This window comes from Rhinopithecus roxellana, chromosome 11, assembly GCF_007565055.1.
Source record: "Rhinopithecus roxellana isolate Shanxi Qingling chromosome 11, ASM756505v1, whole genome shotgun sequence".
NCBI lineage: Eukaryota > Metazoa > Chordata > Mammalia > Primates > Cercopithecidae > Rhinopithecus > Rhinopithecus roxellana.
The window spans coordinates 63,497,302-63,517,286 of NC_044559.1; the positions used below are offsets into that span (position 1 = coordinate 63,497,302).

General features: G+C 39.4%; 1 protein-coding gene across 2 annotated transcripts in view; it reads left to right on the forward strand.

The window, feature by feature from the left end:
• The first annotated feature begins 3,662 nt into the window (after nt 1-3,662).
• Nucleotides 3,663-19,985, forward strand: part of STAMBPL1 (STAM binding protein like 1) — a 44,391-nt gene continuing 28,068 nt past the window's right edge. For both annotated transcript variants that reach the window (XM_010379609.2, XM_010379610.2), the window contains exon 1: nt 3,663-4,106. The gene's annotated coding sequence lies outside the window, so the exon portion shown is untranslated. The remainder of the gene's footprint in view (nt 4,107-19,985) is intronic.

Consider the following 19,985-nt stretch of genomic DNA (forward strand, 5'->3'; position numbering starts at 1 on the left):
GAGCTAAAAGATATCTACTTACAGATAATATTGTGAAATTATAAAAATTTCAGCATAAGAAGATGGTTGTTGCATATAATCTTCCTGGCACCAAATAAATCTGTTTTAGAAACTTGGAAGAGAAACTGACCTAGAACAAGCCCATCTTGAAGGGGAAGTTAAGAACCCTACTTCATTTGTGTGAGTCCTGGGACCACATCGAACTGGCTAAAAATGTCACTTGCAAGTAGCATACAGAAAACAGAAATGTCACTTTGGTGGAATATAAGTTTGGACCACTTTTCATAAGACTGTGTTATGACTCGAATCTTGAGGAATCTGCAATGGAGCTCATGAAAGATGAGCATTTACAAGGGTTCTCAGACTCCACACAATTTACTATTTTGATGGATATATTATTTACCAAAAGCAAATATATAAGTGCTTTGGAAATATTGACAGAGATGAAAAACCCAGATGTGAAGTTCACCAGTATACCTATGTTCTTGCTTTTGCAATTGGCTACAAACTGAATAGCTCTGAATCTTTCAAAGTCTGTACTACATTAAGAAATGAGGCCTCAATCAAAAGAGTTCTCTCCAGGAGAGCATCCTGTTTCCTGTGGCATTAGAACCAGGTGGCAAAAGCTATGCCCATTTTTTCTCACATCATGAATCCAGAAAGCATAAAGTTTACTAATTTAGATATGATAATCCATATCCAGTCAAATATGTTAGCAACTGTGATAGAGATAACAAAGGGTGTTGCAGAAGGAAATGTATCAAGATTTGAAGGACGTGAGTTCTCAGAGGAACTGCTGGCCAAAGTGAGGAAAAAAGGGAAAGATGTGCTTGTCTTTATGGTCAGATATCATGAGATGTATGGAAAACTGCATGTCGTTGTCCAGGTCACCACTTAGACTTTGGATCCTCTGCCCTGCGACATCCCTTTAAAAATGCAAGGGACGGGAAATCCCACATGTTGCCGCAAAACAACAGGATGGTCACCAGTTAGACCTTCCACCCTCTCTGCCAGTCCCTGCTGGCTGAGTAAATCCTAGTTTCAGTCCACCCGTGGGTATGAAGGGCCTGCTTCTAGTGAGTTATTGGCTTCCCTAAGAAACAGGCATCACACTTCAGCAGACACTACAGTGACACTTGATTTCCTCCCTAAGATCACTGAATGGTGGCATGCTGCTCTCTGAGAAGTTATGTCGTGTCACAGTGAAGATCTAGATACCAGCAGAAAGCAGGCTTCCCCTGTGCACACTACTGAGGATCCTTAAAGGAACATGGTCACTGTTTCCAGTCCAGCTTCCAGTACTGGAGTGGAGCCCCGTAGGCACCATCAGGAAAGAATTTCACTACAAGTGTGGTCAACTCTGATTTACAAGGGAGTAATTACTTGCAAATTATACCCTTGCTGAATTCAGGAGTTCCGAAACCCTATTCTACCATATCAGAAAATAGCCCAGGATTTCCTCACTGCTCTGCCTTCATGTATTCTGTAACTTGCACCCTCATTTTCTCATCTGCAAAATAAGAGTGCTTATGTGTATTTGCATATAGATTTGAAATCTTCATTCAAGGTTTAGTAGGGTAAAATTTTCTCAAAAATAAGAGAAATGAAGGTTCTGGAGCAAAAACAAAAATCTGGATTTTAAATTACTACTGAGATTGAATCTTTAAAAATGCAAGTAAAACTATAGGTCACTTAAAAATTCTCTAAGATAAAAGTTGTATAAATACACTGGTGCTTGCTCTTCATTAACTCAATTAATAAAAGGGAAATAGCTTAAATCATACCTAAAGTTGCTATATCAGAGTTCTTGGTCGCAACACTGAAATCATTTCTGGCTGACTGAATCAGAAGATAAATATATTGGAAAGTCATTAAGTAGCACACCAAAGAGACAGGAAGTTTGGCAAATTAGGTTCCTTCCACAGGAAGGGAAGCTTAGCGGCTGAAATTAGAACTGGTGGGTCATCACACCATTCAAACAGCTCACTTAGGACACCACTGGCATTGCCACAGTGTCACCTCTGGCACTACTGTCTCTGAACACAAAACCCACTTCACAGATAATGAAGACATTTCTAAAATGTTTTTTCTTGAAACACATAATCCAGACTCAAATAAAGGTACAGGAGTCTCTGAGGCTGGTGTTGGGTCACAAGATGGTACTCTAGCTGCCAGGAAGCGGGAGACGGTGGATATTGGGCCGTTTTGGCTTTTATATGAATTTGGATGCCAGATAGCAAGACCAGGATCAATGACCGCTCTAAATATGTATGTGGAATTTTTTGTTTCATAATGCTTTTTAGGAATCTGGCTAACCTTCTTAATTATCACTGAATTTTAAATTGTCCAGGAGATCATGAGATTATCCGGTCCAATACTGCAAACTCAAATGCCTACCATATTCTCAAATGTCAGTGAGGTGGGGGTGTATGGGAGTGGTGGGGACTGTGGAAAACTGAAGAGTGTCTTCACAGTCTAAAGGGGACACCCGCTATTCAGCTCCAGCTGATGGCTGCTAGAACTCGCCTTGGACCGAATATCTGATGTTACAATTTTACAGAAAATGTGAAAAGTCTGAATTTCTGTGAAATCTCCTAACTTCAACATTTGGAACCAACTTCAAACTAAGAAAAACAACACTGTTACTTCTTAAAAATCAAGGCTGCAGGCTGCCTCCAACAATCAGACCTCCTCATTTAAAAGAAAAGAATTCAGGAAGATGAGGCTTAAGAAGGTGAAATGCCTGAGACCAAGCAACTCAGTTGGTAGCTGAGTCAGGGCTAGAATTTTGGTTTCCAGAGGAAAGGCTAAGAAAAAAGCCAGTGTTTTCCCACCCCACTTTGCAGCCATTTCTCTCACTTGGAGGTAAGCTCCCAACCAAGCTCAAGAAAAGCGACTCTATTTCATCCAGCAGCAGCAACCTTCATAAAATGTTTATCAATTAATGACATTATCAATTAATGTCAAGCCAATAGAAACAGCTTTCAGTATTGGATCAGAGTTTAAATTTAAGCTTCTACTACTTTCTAGGTGATTAACCTGGGATAAATTATTTTACTTCTCTGTCTCTCGTTCATGGAAAAAACAAAAACAAAAAATGAGTCCCTTTTATATATAGGTTGTAGCAGATGGAATAAGATTTTGTGTACCGACTGCCTAACACAGTGCCAGAACTGTAGTAAGAACACTGCATGTGATAGTAACATAACATCTAAGAGATATTCTAATAATTCGTATTTTCCAAGTACACACAAATTGGGGGTAGGGGGAAGAACTAAGGTGCTTCATGGTGGGCGTAGCCAGTTGTGGATAAATATCAAAAGGAATTCCTGATATGAGGTATGAGTGGGATTTTCAACCAAAACCCTATCCTTCCCCAGACTCCAGTGACAGTTTAACGGTCAGCTGCATCAAGGTTTGTGTACTGTGCAGTCTTCAAAGGCACCACTCCTGTCTATCTCGGTGAAATTGATGGTGGAGCAAAAGGGACTTTAGGTGGTTCCGGGTGGGGAGAAGACATGCAGGGTTTCAGATGCGAAAGTGGCACCCAACCGCTTCACTCTCGCTCTAGGCCATCCGCAGGGGCCCTGCTTCCTTCCACCTGCGAGCTTTTTCTGCAGAATGCGGGAAGCCGCAGCCGCCAGGGAGGAGGGGGCGGAGGCAGAGGCGGAGGCGGCACCCAGGGGCCGGGGCAGGGGAGGCCGGGACCATCGCAGTGACAATTTATTTTCCTGCAGCAGCGGCAGCAGGGACGGCTGCTGAAGGTTCGGGGTCGGCCGGCCTGCGCGTGGGTTTGCGAGGAAGCTGTTCGTCCCCTGCGCTGGGGTGTCAGACAGTGAGGAGGAGAGCGACGCACGGAGCCCGCGCGAGTGGAACCAGCAAAGCTCCATCGGTCGGCACAGGAGAAGGGGGAGGAGGCACGGCCGAGGCAAACCAGCGAACGCCTAGTCGCCGGGTGCCGGTATCACCCCGCTGCAACGCCTTCCAGAAAAAGCCACCGCGGCCCGGGTTGCAGCGGCCGGACGGATGCCAAGGCCACACGACAGGCGCGGGGGCAGCCGTCGCAGTCGCCGTCCCACGCGGGCTGCGGACACCAAGGGTTGCTGGTGAGTAGCGGCGCGCGCGCTTGAGTGAGAGCGCGCACCGGACGGGGAAGTACGCACGGCTGGTGCGTGTGCCTCGTGGCCTGGCGCGCGCCGGCCCTTCCGCTGGCAGCGTCCGGTCCCGGGCTGGCTCTGGGGAAGGAAAAAGGCACTTTGGCGGCTGATCGCTTCCTTCCTGCCAGTCCTGCGATCGGCCGCCTCCAACGGCGCCGCCTGCATGCGCCCCTCCGCGGGGCTCTTGGGGTTAGTTTCACCTTGATAGGGAGGCAGGAAGCCCTGGCTGCTGGTGGCGGGGCGGAACTCTGGCCTGACCTATACGTGGGTGCGCCTGTTTTTCTGGTTCAGCCCTGGGTTGCAGCCCTGGACATGATGTCGACCTTGGGAGAGGACCACTGCACTGTCTCTAGCGGCGCGGTGTGGAGGAGGGAAGGGCGAGGGTTAGAAAAACGGACCTTTAATCTGGCGGAACAGGTGCCATGCCTTTCCAGATGATGTTACTTTTGTGCCGTTTATGAGCGACTAAGACATTGCCCTTCACCTGAATAACTTAAAGCCTTCACCTAAAGCCCCCAGTGAGATGCACAAAGAAATGGAATGTCTCCAAAACATATTTTTTTTAGAACTTTCTCTAAAACAGCTCACGCTGCTGATACCCCCCAGAGCCGAAGGTGCCATAATTGCTGAAGTTTAAAAGAAAATTTATACAAGGAATAAGTAATTCAGGAAACAGAACCCAATCTTGAGGTTTGAAAAAAAAAAAAAAAATCAAGTGCCTGGGAAGTGGGGTGGGGTGGCTTGCTTCCTGGAAATCTGTGTTCGGTAGTAAGTAAAAAAGACAGCTTTCAAAGTAAGCCCCAGTGAGCACACTGCTTTCCAAACATCCTGCTCATTACTGAGAATAACATGAAGTCCTGGATTTTAAGCTATTTCCGAAGACATAATAGATATCACTAGGATGCTGGTTTATGGTCTCATGATTTAAGGCCCTGTCAAGGTCATTAACGTAGATTTGTTCCAGCTGATGAATTATACCTGAATGTTTGATTGTCCGTGTCAATATTTTTGAGGGTGGGTTGACGGTTGTTTTACACGGAAATTAAGCCACCGTGTTTTGTTTTTATCCCGACCTTGTTTCCATTGGAAATTTTGTGTTTTCAGGATGGATGCTACATTGTACCTCAAAAAATATACTGTACCACTGGATTATAGTGGGCATTGTGTAACTACACTATACATATCTTTATTTTTAATACAAGTTAATGTCGCTGAGCAGTAGACTCTTTTTGTTTACCATTTGCACCGTGAGAGCTTCTCCATTCAAAGGCGTAAAATGTTACTGGAATCTACCTGGAAAATGAATTGGCTGATTGTTTTCTGTTCAGAAACGCATGCAGCAAATTGCCAGTGAGAATCTGCTTTTGCATATACTTTGGCTGTAATTTCTGTAGCAACTGGTTCTTGGGAATTTCAAGAAGAAACTTGTTTTCTTATCCCCACCTGTAAAGTAAGCACCAAAATTTAAATTATAAGACAGATAACCTAAGTCCTTTACCTCTATCTCAACCTTCAAGGCCTGTTTCTTGGTACTCTTTCCCTGTTTCATAGGAGTCTTAAGGTTTGTGGGAGACTTGAACGGAGTAATTAGGGACCTGTTTCCTAAGGTTGTCCTCAGTAGAGAGATTTGCTTCTGGAGGAGAGAGTGTCTTTGGGGTTGGTTCCTAAGAAGGACTGATAAAAATAGTTATAAAGAATTGTTAATAATAGTTCCCTCTTCTTACTTTCAGCACATAGGACTTAACACCGTTTGATCATTTCCTTCCTTTAGGACCCTTCTCAGCTGTAAGAATGTACTGCTACAATCCAAGAAATGAGATTGCATTTTACAAGAAAAGAAGGCTAATAATTCTTGCCCAAAACATGAGAAGTAGAAGGAATGTGAGAGAAAATAATGTAGATTCCGTCCAGGAAGTGCTAGGTGCTTTCCTGGTGGGTACATTTACCAATTAGAGACATTTTAATTAATCTACTGGGTTTGCGATTCTGTCTACTACTAACATCTTTTTCTTGACCTTATGAAAGATTTATAGATGGCTTCAACTGAAATTACAGGAAATGACTCATGGTTATCCCTGAAGATATTAGAGCCAGCTTTCCATTCCTTAGGGCTGATGCATAGCAGCTCTTTGATAAATATTTAAATAAATGAAAAATGTTAGGCTGTCTTCCTAACCAAACTACATCACCTCTTTTGCTATTGATTTTTTAAATCATAACTTTATATGGGTCACCAAACATTTCATCAAATTGAATCCCAGTTCATATAATCAACTAAGAAGGCCAACATCCTCGATTGAAGAAACAATAATAAAATCAAAACAAAACAAAAACAAACAAAACTCTCGAAAGCAAAACAAAAACAAACAAAAAATACTGTTGGTACCTGTTGACTTGCTTATTCCAGCTATCTGAACATGTGAACTGTCCAGTTGAACGTGTGAATGTACATTCAGAAATCCTGAGTTGACATCAGAATGTTCAACTCAGGAATAATCTGGATGTAGCTACATCTGGATGTGGCTTTTGTCAGAAATTATTTGCATTTCTAAGCAAATCAGATTAACTTCTAGTACAGTCTTGCATCTCTGCATGTCAAGTGGACAGGCCAGTTTAACATTTGGCATATTGCTGAGTCTTCAAAACACATGTTTGATTCTCTAACTTTTAAATTAAATCCATGTTATTTTTTCCATTGATGTGATTGGCTTAGAGACATTAAATTAGACTGGTGGTTACTTAGTAACTTGTGTTTATTAAAAGAAGCCCATTGATATAAACACCAGTAATTCTTATGTCTTGATTTGCTCTAGTTAACCTTTCAAGGTACTCTTTTGGAAATGGGTCCATTGTCTTGAATATTAAGGATGTTATGACTCCTTTTTTTTTGTTTGTTTTAATTCTGACTTTCCATCTCCCATCATTAGAAAGTCTCCCGGTTATTCAGGTTCCAGTTTCAGGATGACGGATTAGAAAGCTATCTGAAATTTACCTGGATATTAACTTTCTAGTGGGTAATAATAATCAAATTTTATTCTTGAAATTCTTCCTTTTATGTCCTTCTCTGATCAAGCTTTTTTCATCCTGAACAAAAGTAAAATAAGATTCTCAATTTATTTTTAAAAATTGGGCTATGTCCAAAGATAAATACATAAAACTAAAATATTATGTAAAATGAAAAACTGCTTATCACTGTTCTGAAGTAGCACAAACACTGCTATTGTCTGCATAATGAAACGTGGCCATTCCTATCAAGTATTTATTTGATAAGTAGGCTCTTGAGCACTTGAACAGGAGTTAAAAGCAGGTTTCCTCCATGTCGTATTAAGGCCCTTGAAAGCTGGGGGAGGAATTTTGATATGAGGTGGTAGCCGATTGTAGGTTCCTTGAAAGGGAGTAGTTGCCAAAAGCATCTGGTCAGAAGAACACTTTGGCAGTTTGGTGGAGAGTGGATTAGTGTTAGCGAGTGGAGGCGACAATCCAGTGTCTGATGGTGACAGCCTGATCTCAGATCCCATTGCGATGGAGAAAAGAAAACCTCAGGCAGATATCAGGATTCTTTGTTTTATGTGAAAGAGATTGAAAACCTGTGGCACAAGTGTGATCACTAATACCTTCCACACCCACAGGGACATCACCAGTGGATTACAGCATTCTTTCCTGTGGAGCCCTGGTGTAACCTCAGAATCTTGCAAACATTTGACAAATATTTATTAATAGCTCTTCATTATTGAAGATGTGTTATATGCCAGGCACTGTTCTGCTTTAACACAAGTTTATCTCAATGGTGATGGAGTGGTTGGAAACAGGATTTTTTCCCCCCGCTTTCTAGTTGTGTGTCCTTGGACAAGTTACTGACTTCTGTGAGTCTCAGTTTCCTTGCTTTTCAATTGAAACATTAGTTTCTATCTCAGAAGGTTTTAGTGAGGGTTAAATAAATAGCTGTAAATACAAAGTGTTTAGAACAATGTCTGGCACAAAATTAAGTGCTATATGTGTTCGTTGTTATTCTTGTTACTATTCTTTAAACAACCTTATGCCTAAGTACCATTTTGCAGATTTAAAAAATGGATGTACAGAGGAGCTATGTGAATTGCTTAGCATCATAGGCTGGTAAATGATAGAACTGGCCATCAAACCCAGGCAATATGACTCCAACACCTCTTGTCCTGACTTGTATGGATCCCTGTCTCCTATACTGCATACCGGGTGCTGGGGATACTGATTGGAGCAAGAAAAGTAGGGGCTTGTCCTCATGGAGCTTCAGTGTTCCATTCCTCTGCAATGTAGATCTGTCATCTCCAATGTAGAATTAGTAGCCGGATTATAACTGTTTTTCCTTGATGTTTTGGTATTTTGTAGGTAATGTTTTTATTAAGTTCTTTATTAAGAAGTGCTCTAATTTGTGTTTTCATATATGCTTTAAAAATGGATTATTTTCTGGATCTTTACCCTAACACAGTTGGCATATACAATACTCATGTCTCTCCTTATACTCAAGGCTTCTTATGCCTGCCTCATATAATGTATCAGATTCTGGGGCGAGTTTTAGTACTCTGAAAAACTTATATGCCATCCACTTACTTCCACATTCCCAGAGTCTCAGATATCTCGCATTGTAAGCTGTGGTGGAGTGAGAATGACATTTCTAACCATCCTTTAATTCAACGTATTCAGTATATTTTATAGAGTAATGGCAAAGCAAGTTTTAGTTGTTCTTTGACTTGTTGAAGTAATCATGTCTAATTATAAGAAGCCAGATTTTATTTATAGGTGGGAAGACTCCTGTGGCAGTGAAGACTAAGCAATTCTTAACTCCTTCAAAGCTTTAGGATGGAATCTGCCATCACTGATTCCTGTATTTTGACTTTATTGCATTAATTCTTATAAATGTTTGTTCTTATAACTCTCGGAAATCTATAGCTAGTATTGTTTTCTTCTAAGTAGATGAAACTTTTTCTTGGTCTTGTGTAAAGTTGAATTTGCCTCCAGCAAAGAATCATTGAGTATAAGGAGAGATATATGTGTTGTGTATGCCAACAGTGTTAGGCAAAACAAAAACAAAATAATCAATTTTTTAAAGCATATGTGAAAATGCAAATTGGAACACTTTTTAATAAAGAACTTAATAAAAGCATTGCTTACAAAATACCAAAACGTCAAGGAAAACTAGCAATCATCTGGGTACTGATTTTACATTGAAGATGATAGATTTACTTTGGGGATGGTTGGAACCCTGAAGTGCCAGGAGGGCAAGCCCCCACTTTTCTTGCTCCAGTCGCTATCCTCAGTACCCAGCATGCAAGTATAAAACACTAATAATTTTGCTGATGGAAATTTTGAAATCTCACTGTTAAAAATATACTCTACATCCTTTAATTTACCTTTTTGTGTAAATTACACATTATATTATTTGGCAAAAGTTCAATTCTTTTTAAAGAAACATTTTAAATTTCATGAGTCTAAATCTGATTAAAGATGAAAGAATTTGAGATTTGGTGAATTTGGCTCTTTGTTTTTTAAACTGTTGCGATACTTAGGTTTCAGTGGCATCACAGTAACTAAACCAGATTCAGCAAAAGCTCATGCAAGAGATAACTGTTAAGAGGTCCATCAGGAATTATTCATTTTAATTGTGTGATCTGATGCTTCTCTGGGTTAATTTAGAAACAGGAAGCCAGTGATGACTCATTTTTAACCCTTTCTAGCTCCCTGTGAACCCTGCCTGCCTGTTTTGCATTTGCCTGCGTTCAGAGACAGGCTCAGGTGCGGGTTCACTTTGAGAGTGTTACATTTCAAACTTGCCTGGCTAGTGCACTCATCAGCTATGCACTTTTAATTAAAAGTGTAGGAAAAACTATAGCCAGGAATGATGATTATGGCTAAATTTGGCTCATCTAAGGACCCTGTGAGTCTATTTATCCTGTCACTACAGCTATCATTTAACACTAGAAATACAGAGAAGTCGTTCTGCCTTTGGGCCCATGATTCGGTCTTCTGGTGGGTTGACTCTGGCTTTTTTCCCAATCTGTTCTGTCCTTGAAAGGTTGGTTTATAAATTGTTCCACAAGATAAGTTTTCTTTAACTATAGGAACAAATGGACGTGGTGGATGGAACGAGATTGGGAAAGAGAGGCCTGAAATATGCCCTTCCTAGGCTAATGTTCCTGTTAACCTGGGCAAAGAAACTGCTTACTTAATCTATAAAGTATTTAAGCTAAATAAATAAATTAATAAATAAGATGAAAATCACTCAAAATCATTGGTGGGTTTAGAACTTTTTTTTCAATTCATGAAAAATTCAATAAATTAAAATATGAATCTTGAAAGCAATATATCGTATTCTTATGGCACACTTAGTTATTTTTCTTTTGTCAAATACAATATTATTGAATAACTTAGGTAACTAGGGCTGTGATTCTCAAACTAGGCTCAAAATAAGAAACTGTCCTCCATTCCACCCCTAGAGATGATTATTCAAAAGATTTGGGTAGAGCCTGGCAGCCTTCCTTTTTATCTTTTTAAAACAAGGGTCTTACTCTGTCACCCAGGCAGGAATGCAATGGTGTGATCATAGCTCACTGCAGCCTTGACCTCATGGGTTCAAGTGATCCTCCCACCTCAGCCTTCTAAGTAGCTGGGACTACAGGTGTGTGCTGCCACACCTAGCTATTTTTTTAAAATATTTGTTTTGTAGAGATGAGGTTTCACTGTGTTGCCGAGGCTGATCTTGAATTTCTGGGCTCAAGTGATCTTTCCACCTCAACCATTCAGAGTACTGGGATCACAGACATGAACCACCATGCCCAGTAGCCTTCCTTTTGGCAGTCTTCTCAGGAGATTCTGATGCAGGTGCTCAGTAAACCACCCTTTTGAGAAGAATCTACTTAAGAGCTAAATCTAATCTTACATTCAAATTCTTTCTTCTACTTTTATGTTTTGAGCATTTGTTCCTCCTGATTTCGATAGACATCTTCATGTAATAACATATATGTCAGTGCTGCCTTGGAGTTCTTATGAAGGTACGATATATTGCCTTTCCTAGTCTTAATATGATCTATCTTTTGATGGGTGGAATGAGGAAACCACAGGGTTGGTGGGAATTTTTAGAGATAATGTACATTCTTCTGAGTGGCAGATATTTGGATAGGGCAGAGATGGTTTTGATCAAAGGAATGTAGAGAAGACATATTAGTGAGTAGTGGAAGACACAGAGAAGGGGAAAGGCTCAGATAACAGAGGCCACTGAAGGGCTGACGAGGGTTTAGATCTCTTCTGGCAGGCACTGGGTTGCTGCAGTGCGATTTTTGAGTTGGGGACTAACTGGATGCAAACAAGTGCGCACCTGAGCTAGAGACACACAGTACCTGGTCCAGAAACAGAGGATCAAGGAACAGGTGGGTGAAGCAGGCTGGTTTGTCACCATAAAGGCAGAAAGAAACAAGGGTGAGGACTTGGGGCCCAGAATTTGATAGGACTGACTTTCAAGGGTTTATGCTGTAGGGTTCTCCAACTCTGTATTCCTAAAGGTCTATAGCTTTTTGGTAAATTGCTTTTTTCTGCTATTGATGTTATGGTGTGTACATGAAGGCCACCCAGCTCAGCCTCAGGCCAGGATTTGGGAAGTCCTTGAATAATTTCTACAACTACCAGTACCTTAATATTGTGAGGCAAGGAAACCTCAATTATTCTTAACTTTGGACCAGAGAAATAGATTCAGAGAGTTAAGTAATTTACCAGAATTTACACATGTAGAAATTGGCAGGGCTAGGATTCAAATTCAGGGCAACCTATCCAAAACTTGTAGGTTTTTAAAAAAAGTGTAATTTTATTACAAAGTGATACATACTTATAACAAATTGTATAGCAACGAACAAATAAAAAGTGAAAGTCCCTCATGATCCCACCCTTGAGACAACAGCTGAGAAAAATTCAGTAAATGTTGTTCCAGACTTGTTTCTTGAAAAATTCCAGTATACGTAATAAATACATGTGTATTCATATTACAAGGATGGAGCTATATTTTATATGTTATTCCATAGCTAGCTGTTTTCACTTAATGCTCTAACTTGGATGACATCCTGGTTCAGTACAAATAGATGTAAGTCATTTCTAGCAGCTTCATATGCTAGAGATTATTTATTTTAAATATTCCTCTTTTGATGGCTATTTATTTTTATTTCCAAAATTTTAATATGTTAAAATCATGCCGCAGTGTGTGTGTGTATATATTAAACGGTCAGGGAAATCTGTGGGGAGATCTTAGAATTGGAATTGCTTAGTCAACATGAGTGCATATTATTTTAAAACTTGACAGTTTTTTCAATCCTCATCCATATTGAGTTGGCCCAATCACGTAAATTTTATCAATCAAATACATTAAATACCTGGCTTAAATTCAGTTTCTTAATTACTAGTGAATTTAGATGTTTATTTCTTGTGACTTAACTGTTTATATTTCTCTTATTACTTGCTCATGTCACTTGCCCACTTTTACTCAACTCTTTCTTACTGTTATGCAAATGATTCCTATAGTTTAGAGATAATAGATATTATAGCTGTCAGTGGTGCAAACTTTTTTATTCTTTTACTTGTTGAAAAGATTTTTAAAAGTACTATTCAAGCATTTACAAAATATTTTACTTTAAAATAATTTTAGACTTTCAAAAGATTTTGGAAATAGTACACAAAGCTTTTATACAACCTTTACCCATATTCCTCAAATATTAACACCTTGCAAAACCACAGTAGTTGTCAAAACCAGTAAATTAACACTGATACAGTACTATTGTCTAATCTGCAGATCTTATTCAAATTTCACTGAAGTCCTTCTGGGCAAGGATCCTATCGGGGATCATACATTTCATTTGTTATGCCTCCTTAGTCTCTTTTAATCTGCAACAGTTCCTAAGTCTTTCTGTCTTTCATGATCTTGACACTTTTTAAGAGCGCTGACTGATTGTTTCATAGAAAATACCTTGATTTGGGTTTATTTGATGTTTCTTCATGAGTATGTAATCAAGAGAGTGACCTAGTCTGATGATGGTCAAAAATAACTTGCCTGAAAAGGAGATGTTTAAGGTAACACTGGAAAGATGGGTAGAAAGTGGAAGTGTGAACTGAGGATGGAGTGCCTTTGCATTGACTTTGCATAGTGCATCTCAGCAACTGAAAGAAGCCAGTGGAGGAGGTAGTGTGAAAGGAGGCTCTAAGGAGGCAGTCTGGTCAGACCCAGCTTTGTGGGACTCATTAAGGATATAGGATATTAACAGCAATAGAACATCATTCAAGTGCTTTAAGCAAAGGAATGGCAATATCTGAATCAGTTTTTTAAAGATCACCACAGGTAGATTCTTCACCAGGTAGAATTAATCGATGGGGAGCAAGACAGAAACAAATACAACAATTAGAAGGCAATTCTAGCAATGCAGGCAGAGAAAAGGGTGGTGTGTACATTAAAGAGCCTCCCCGCAAAGATGGTGAAAACCTGCAGTTTTGAGAGATGCTTTGGAGGGCAAATCTGAATCTGCACATGCAGATGGTAGATTGGATGTGGGGTTAAGGGAAAGGGTAGGTGCAGGATTGCTAATATCAGAGTTTGCCAGATTTTGTGTAAGTGACTTGATGTTGGTACCATCCATGGAGATGAAAGAGACAATTCTTCACCTTCTGATAGTGAAGTCGGAAGCATCACTATCTCCAATTCTTTTAGATGTCAACATTTACAATATCTTTGCTTATTTATGCTCCTGTATCTTGTTACAGCCACCTAGCTTCCAAGTTCTATGGTTTTTCCTCAGAATCTTCCCCAATAACTGTTTGTCCTTCTCCATTTCTTTCATTGCTCTTCAGTTTGGACAAGGGTTTCCTCATTCCAGCGTTGCATACTTGCTTCCTCTCTGGGCTTCCAATTCCTTTCTTCTCTGTAACTTTATCCATCGCTTCCAGAGTATTTGCATTTAATAATTATGTACTAAGTGCCTCGTTAGGGCAGATCACCTTGTTGGGAAGAGTTGGGAGTTAAGTAAGTTAAGTATATTTTAGATAACTGGAGTCAATTCCCAGTTATAATTGAGGCAGAAGGAAAAGGCCATTCTGCCTAGCGGTCAAGAAAGGTCCATATTCTTCTTTCACTCCTTACATAAAAATAAATTGCACACAGATCAAATATATTTATCCAAAAATGGCTAACCACAGAAGTACCAGAAGAAAAGATTGGTAGACATATTTATTTGAAGACTTTTTAAAGAATGTTGAGAAACCTAGATACCATAAAGAAAATAGGTCCGCTTGAAAGCTTAAACATTAATTCTATGTAAAAATTAAACAACTTTCAACAAGAATGTCAACTGAACTAATAATTATAGAAGGAATAATGGAAATAGAAAAATGGCCACTTTCAAACACCACAATAATTGTCTCGGGGAAAAACATCTTTGGATGCTAAAATTAGTGGGCAATGGTATATTTGCATAGTCTCCCTACAAGATACTTTTCAATTGTAAAGAGAAAAATAGTATCGGGGAGAACCTGACCGATATAACTTAAACAAAGATCAAGATTAACATCATTAATAGTTGAACAAATCAATAACGTATGTCTCCTGATACATTATGAAGGATACACTATCACTTATAAGGTATTTTTGCCAAAAAAAACGCATAACTCTCATTGTTTTCTGTATTTCATCTTTGTCACAGTTACCACAATCTTTATTAGATAATTGTGTACATAATTGTTTGTTATTTTTACACCTTTCTGCCCCATTCCTGGCCCCTAGCAGAATGTAAGATCCATAAAAGCACAAAGTAGGGGCTTTATAAGTAACATTGAATAAATGAATGAATGAATAAATTTATTTGGAGCTATCAATATTTATAGGAAAGATCCATCTAGCCTTGGACTGTATCGAATGAAAAATCACAGTTGGGTATCCTGGTGGAAATGGATGGAGGACATTTGAAGGTACAATGCTAAAGCTCAAATTAAGCCGAAGCCACAATTTAAAAAAAAAAAAAAAAAAGTGTCTTGTAGAATAAAGATGTATCAAGAGAAAAAGATGGAATATTAATATTTGAGATGCAGGGTGAGGGAGGAGAAAGGAAACACCTCCACTTCAGAGAGGCCAAGGCAGGAGTTGATTTTAAATAGGGAATGTTCAGCAGCTCAGGGCCAGGTACTTTGTGGGGGTTTGTAACTGTTTAATGCAGTGAGTCTCAAGTTTTAGTGTGCATAAAAACATCCTGGGCTGCTTGACAAAAACTAGAGATCCCTGGAGCACCCTTCCCAGAAATTTTGATTCAGTGGGGCCTAGAAATCTGTGGGGTTTGTGTGTGTGTCTGTGTGTGTGTGTGTCTGTGTGTGTGGCCAGCACACCTCTCCTCCACCAAGTCATTATAATGCAAGCAGGTTATCCAGGAACCACTCTCAGAGGGAACATGGCATCAAAATCAGGGGGATGTCAGCTCTAGGGTCAGAAGGTAGGAAGCGAATGAGTGGTGAGCAAATAGGAACAGCAGATGACCACTTGCTAACAACTTTGCCAGAATAAGGAGCTCTTCAAGAAAACTCTTTAAAATGGATTGCCAGCAAAAGTTAAGAAGGGAACTGTCTTTTCTGCTTCTGCCTACTGCATTGAAGAGATTGTCCAGTGCACAACCAAACATATGAATACAGCCTCCGTTGGGACATGTTAAGATTTTTATGGTTGGAGAACACTGGAATACAGCCTCCATTGGGACAGTTAAGATTCTTATGGTTGGAGAACACTGGAGAAGCAGTGAATGAGAAGTACTTCAGGATAGCCCTCTTTTGTTTTTGAATAATAGTGCTGGACTCACTTCATTTTGTTGAACTACTGTCCTTAAGAAAGTTATGAAAATTAAATGAATTGATTAATAATGCCCAAGGACTAACTCCATTTCTGAGCTTTCAGGCAACTGGCAGGCAGGAAAATGATGCTATTTAAAACATTTATTTGTGACTCATTATACTTCATTGAACTAAGTATTTTTTGGATAGTATTTTCTTAAAAGCAAATTGCAGTAAAAAAGGAAGTATATTAAAATGTACATTAAAGTTTAGTGCCTTATGGGTAGCTTATCTTTAGAAATTTCCAGGAATTTTAAGTATTTTAACAGGAGGAGAGCACAGTTAGCAAGTTCATATGAATTTATGGTGAAAAAATATCTGTGTACAAATGTGAATCTCTCTCCAGCACCTCAAATTCATTTGCCAAGTGTTTTGTAATGCATATTAATTGAATCATCACATTTAGAAAAGAATCTAAAATGAGTACATTGATGAGCATATGAAATGCCTTTCATATACCACAAAAATGTAGAATTTATATTAAAAACCAGCAAATATTTTGAATTGAACTGTGTCTAGATAGAATAATGATGGATTTGAATTTCTTAACTCTATATACCATGTAGTTCACAGACACTAAATCATTGTGCCGATTAAAAAAAAAAGTGAAGGGGGCTGGGCACGGTGGCTCACACCTGTAATCCCAGCAATTTGGGAGGCTGAGGCGGGTCGATCACCTGAGATCAGGAGTTCGAGACCAGCCTGGCTAACATAGTGAAACCCCCGTCTCTACTAAAAATACAAAATTAGCCAGGCATGGTAGCCCATGCCTGTAATCCCAGCTACTCAGGAAGCTGAAAGAGGGGAATCGCTTGAACTTAGGAAGTGGAGGTTACAGTGAACTGAGATTGTACCACTGCTCTCCAGCCTGGGCAACAAGAGTGAAACTCCCTCTCCAGGAAAAAAACGGTGAAGGGAATGAATTTCCTTTTATTTCTTTGGCAGGGAGGAGATTATGAATCAGATATTTGTAATGCTGAACTGAAATCTTCATTTCCACAGTAAATTTTGTCATTCTTGTCCAAGGCCCAAGGATGTGACCTTCTCTTGGATTTTCCCAATTACTATGAGAGGCCAGTCGTTAGTGTTGCTGTATGACTGTGAGTATGAGCTCTGGACTCCTGTGCATCTGGAGTCCCTGCTCTGTCATTTACTTGAGTTACTTGTCACTTCTAGGCTTTAGTTTTCTTATCTGTAAAATGGAAATCATGGTCGTAATCATTTGTTGAGTGTTTACTGTCACCAAGCATTGTGCTATATGTTTTGCAAGCATTATCTCACTTCACCTTCTCAGTACCTCTATTCATTAGATACAATTGTCAACCTCCTTTGCAGTTTGGGAAGCTGCAATTCTGCAATCAGTGGTTCCTGGAGCCAGAATTTGAATTCAGATGTTCTAACCCTGGAGACTACATGTCTAATCCCAAGGCTCAACTGCCTTCTATTGGAAAAGGCTAACTGAGATCGTGTGTGTTCATGCATCCATTAGCCAGGGAAGGAAAGCATTCTGTTAATGGTACCTGTTGTTATTATATAGCCTCGTTTTTTGTTTGTTTGTTTGTTTTTGCTATCTTTTTCTATTGAAGGCGACATAGTACCTCACCTGCTCAGAATTCAGCTCACTCTTACCTAGAAGACAGTCTAGGAAAAAAACAAGTAAGATAAAAGGCTTTTTGAGCAGCAAAATTAGAAATCATGTAGCACATTCACTGTAACCAGCAGGTGGTTCACACAGAAGATCTCTCCTGATGCACACCCAGTCTACACTTTAATTCATAAATAGTCTCAAATAATTTTATCAGTGAGAGCAAATAGATTAAAGGAGGAAAAAGACCGAAGTCAAGAAGTTTAGTAAATAAGTGGCCTTTTAATTGATTGTTTTCTAAATGAATGACAGATTAAACGGAGCAAATTAGAAATGGAGGGAAGCATTGTTATTGGCAGGTACATTGAAATAAAATGTTGAATTATCAAGAAAAGGTTAATGTTTCTATATTAAGTTAAGGAGTAAATAATATATCTTAGAACTGTTTCCCTTCAAAAATATTTAAATCTCACAATATTTTATTATTATTGTTTACTATTTTACTATTCAGAATCACCTCTTTTGTCATGGGATTCATATAGCTAAAGATTTTCTTGTATTTCTAGAGGAATCCTATACTAATTAGGGAGCATATTACAGAATCCTAAGTGTCTTATGTAATGGCATTTTAAATCTTATATAATAACACTTTAGAAGAGAACGGTTGCAGGGTGAGATCAGCAGCCCAGCCATGTGAGCAAGGAGCCAGGCTCATTCCACCCTTGGACTCTGCCATCCTCCAGACACTGGCTGTCCTTGGGCTTGACCCTTCTAGGTTGCAAAATGGCTGCTGCCTTTTAAGACTTATGTAAAGTCACATGTTCAGCTGATGAAAAGGCATATATTCCCTAGGATGTCTCTTTGCATTAGAAATGGAAATTTCTCACAGAATCCTCCCAACAGATTTCCCCTCAGGTCTCATTGTCCGATATTTGGTCACCTGCCAACCAGCCAAGTCCTGACTACAAGGGAGACTGAGAAAGTGACTATCTCTAGTGGGACTGGGCCCTGCTGGCGAGGAAGAAGTAGTGGTGGCTAGGGGATAGATAACTGTTGTCAAAAGCTCATTGCAAAGAAACAAGTAGTTACACATCAGCCAACCATCTGATATCTGTAATAGAAGTCAACTTTTAGCAGAGGTCATTAACCTCACCTTTCCAACATTTTCTGCGAGAAAGAACTGATTTTCTTTGAGTTTCTTCCTGCAAGCTGGGAACTATAATGGAACTTTTATATATTACCTCATTTAAGCTTTAGTTAAATTCTTCTGGAAAGCTGTTGTTAGCCCTATTTAATAGATGAAGCTAAGGTGCACAAAAAGGTTAAATAAGCTGCTCTAACACTCCCGACTAGTGATAGAAACTGGATCCTCCTAAAGTAGTATATGGTCCCCAAACCTGAGCTCTTCATGCTAAGGGCACCGAACCACTTCATCTTGGTGGCTGGATAAAAAGTTTGTATTATGCTATGCAAAATAATTATTTTATGGCCCAGTGTGTGACTTGCTTGCACTCAGAGTAGCCTAGATCTACCTCCAAGTAATTTAACACATACATCAGGAGTGGTTTATTTAATCATCTTTCCTGTAACAACTGCATTCTTGCTCATTGATCTGATAGAAACCATTCTGTTGTGACTGGTATATTTAATGTGGAATATACCTCTAAAAGTAACAGACAAGTACCTGGCATCTTGTAAATGATCATATATAGTACTTACAATTATGGGAAAAAATCCAATAAAAGCTATTTCTAATATTATGATCATTTCATTTTTATCTTATCAATATTTTAGTACAGATAATGTATCATCTAGGTCACAGCATATTGCTGATTGCAGATATTACAGAAGATAAGTGTAAAAACAAATCAATGTAATCTTTGCTTTTGACGTCTGAATTTTTAAAATCCTTCAAAAGGGAAATGAAGGGTGGGCCTAGATTTATTTATTTTTCCTGAAGTAGGGCTCAATCTGTAAGACTGTGACTCAGGAGATCCTTCTTTGTGTCTCTGTCATTTAGACCTGGGAATGATGCTTTACCTCCCTTTATCTAAATTAGATTAGGTCATTGAAGCCTATAGGCTCAGTTACAATAATTTTCTTTATCTATCTCCAACTGAGTAAATTGCACCATATTCTTCCTGGAAAACATGACCACTAACCCAGTGGCTGTTGGTTTGGCCAATTAGAAATGAGACTCCAGGAGGAAGTATAAGGTACTCTGTCCTCTCTTAACTGCCAGTGGGCCACATCTCCTTATCCAGGTCACTAGGGCACTCAAGTCAAAAGAAGTGCCTGGGGGAAAATGGCACATTTGGGTAATGGTCTCGCTGGCTCTTTACTGTATGCTGAGTCTCTTAGGAGACCGTTCG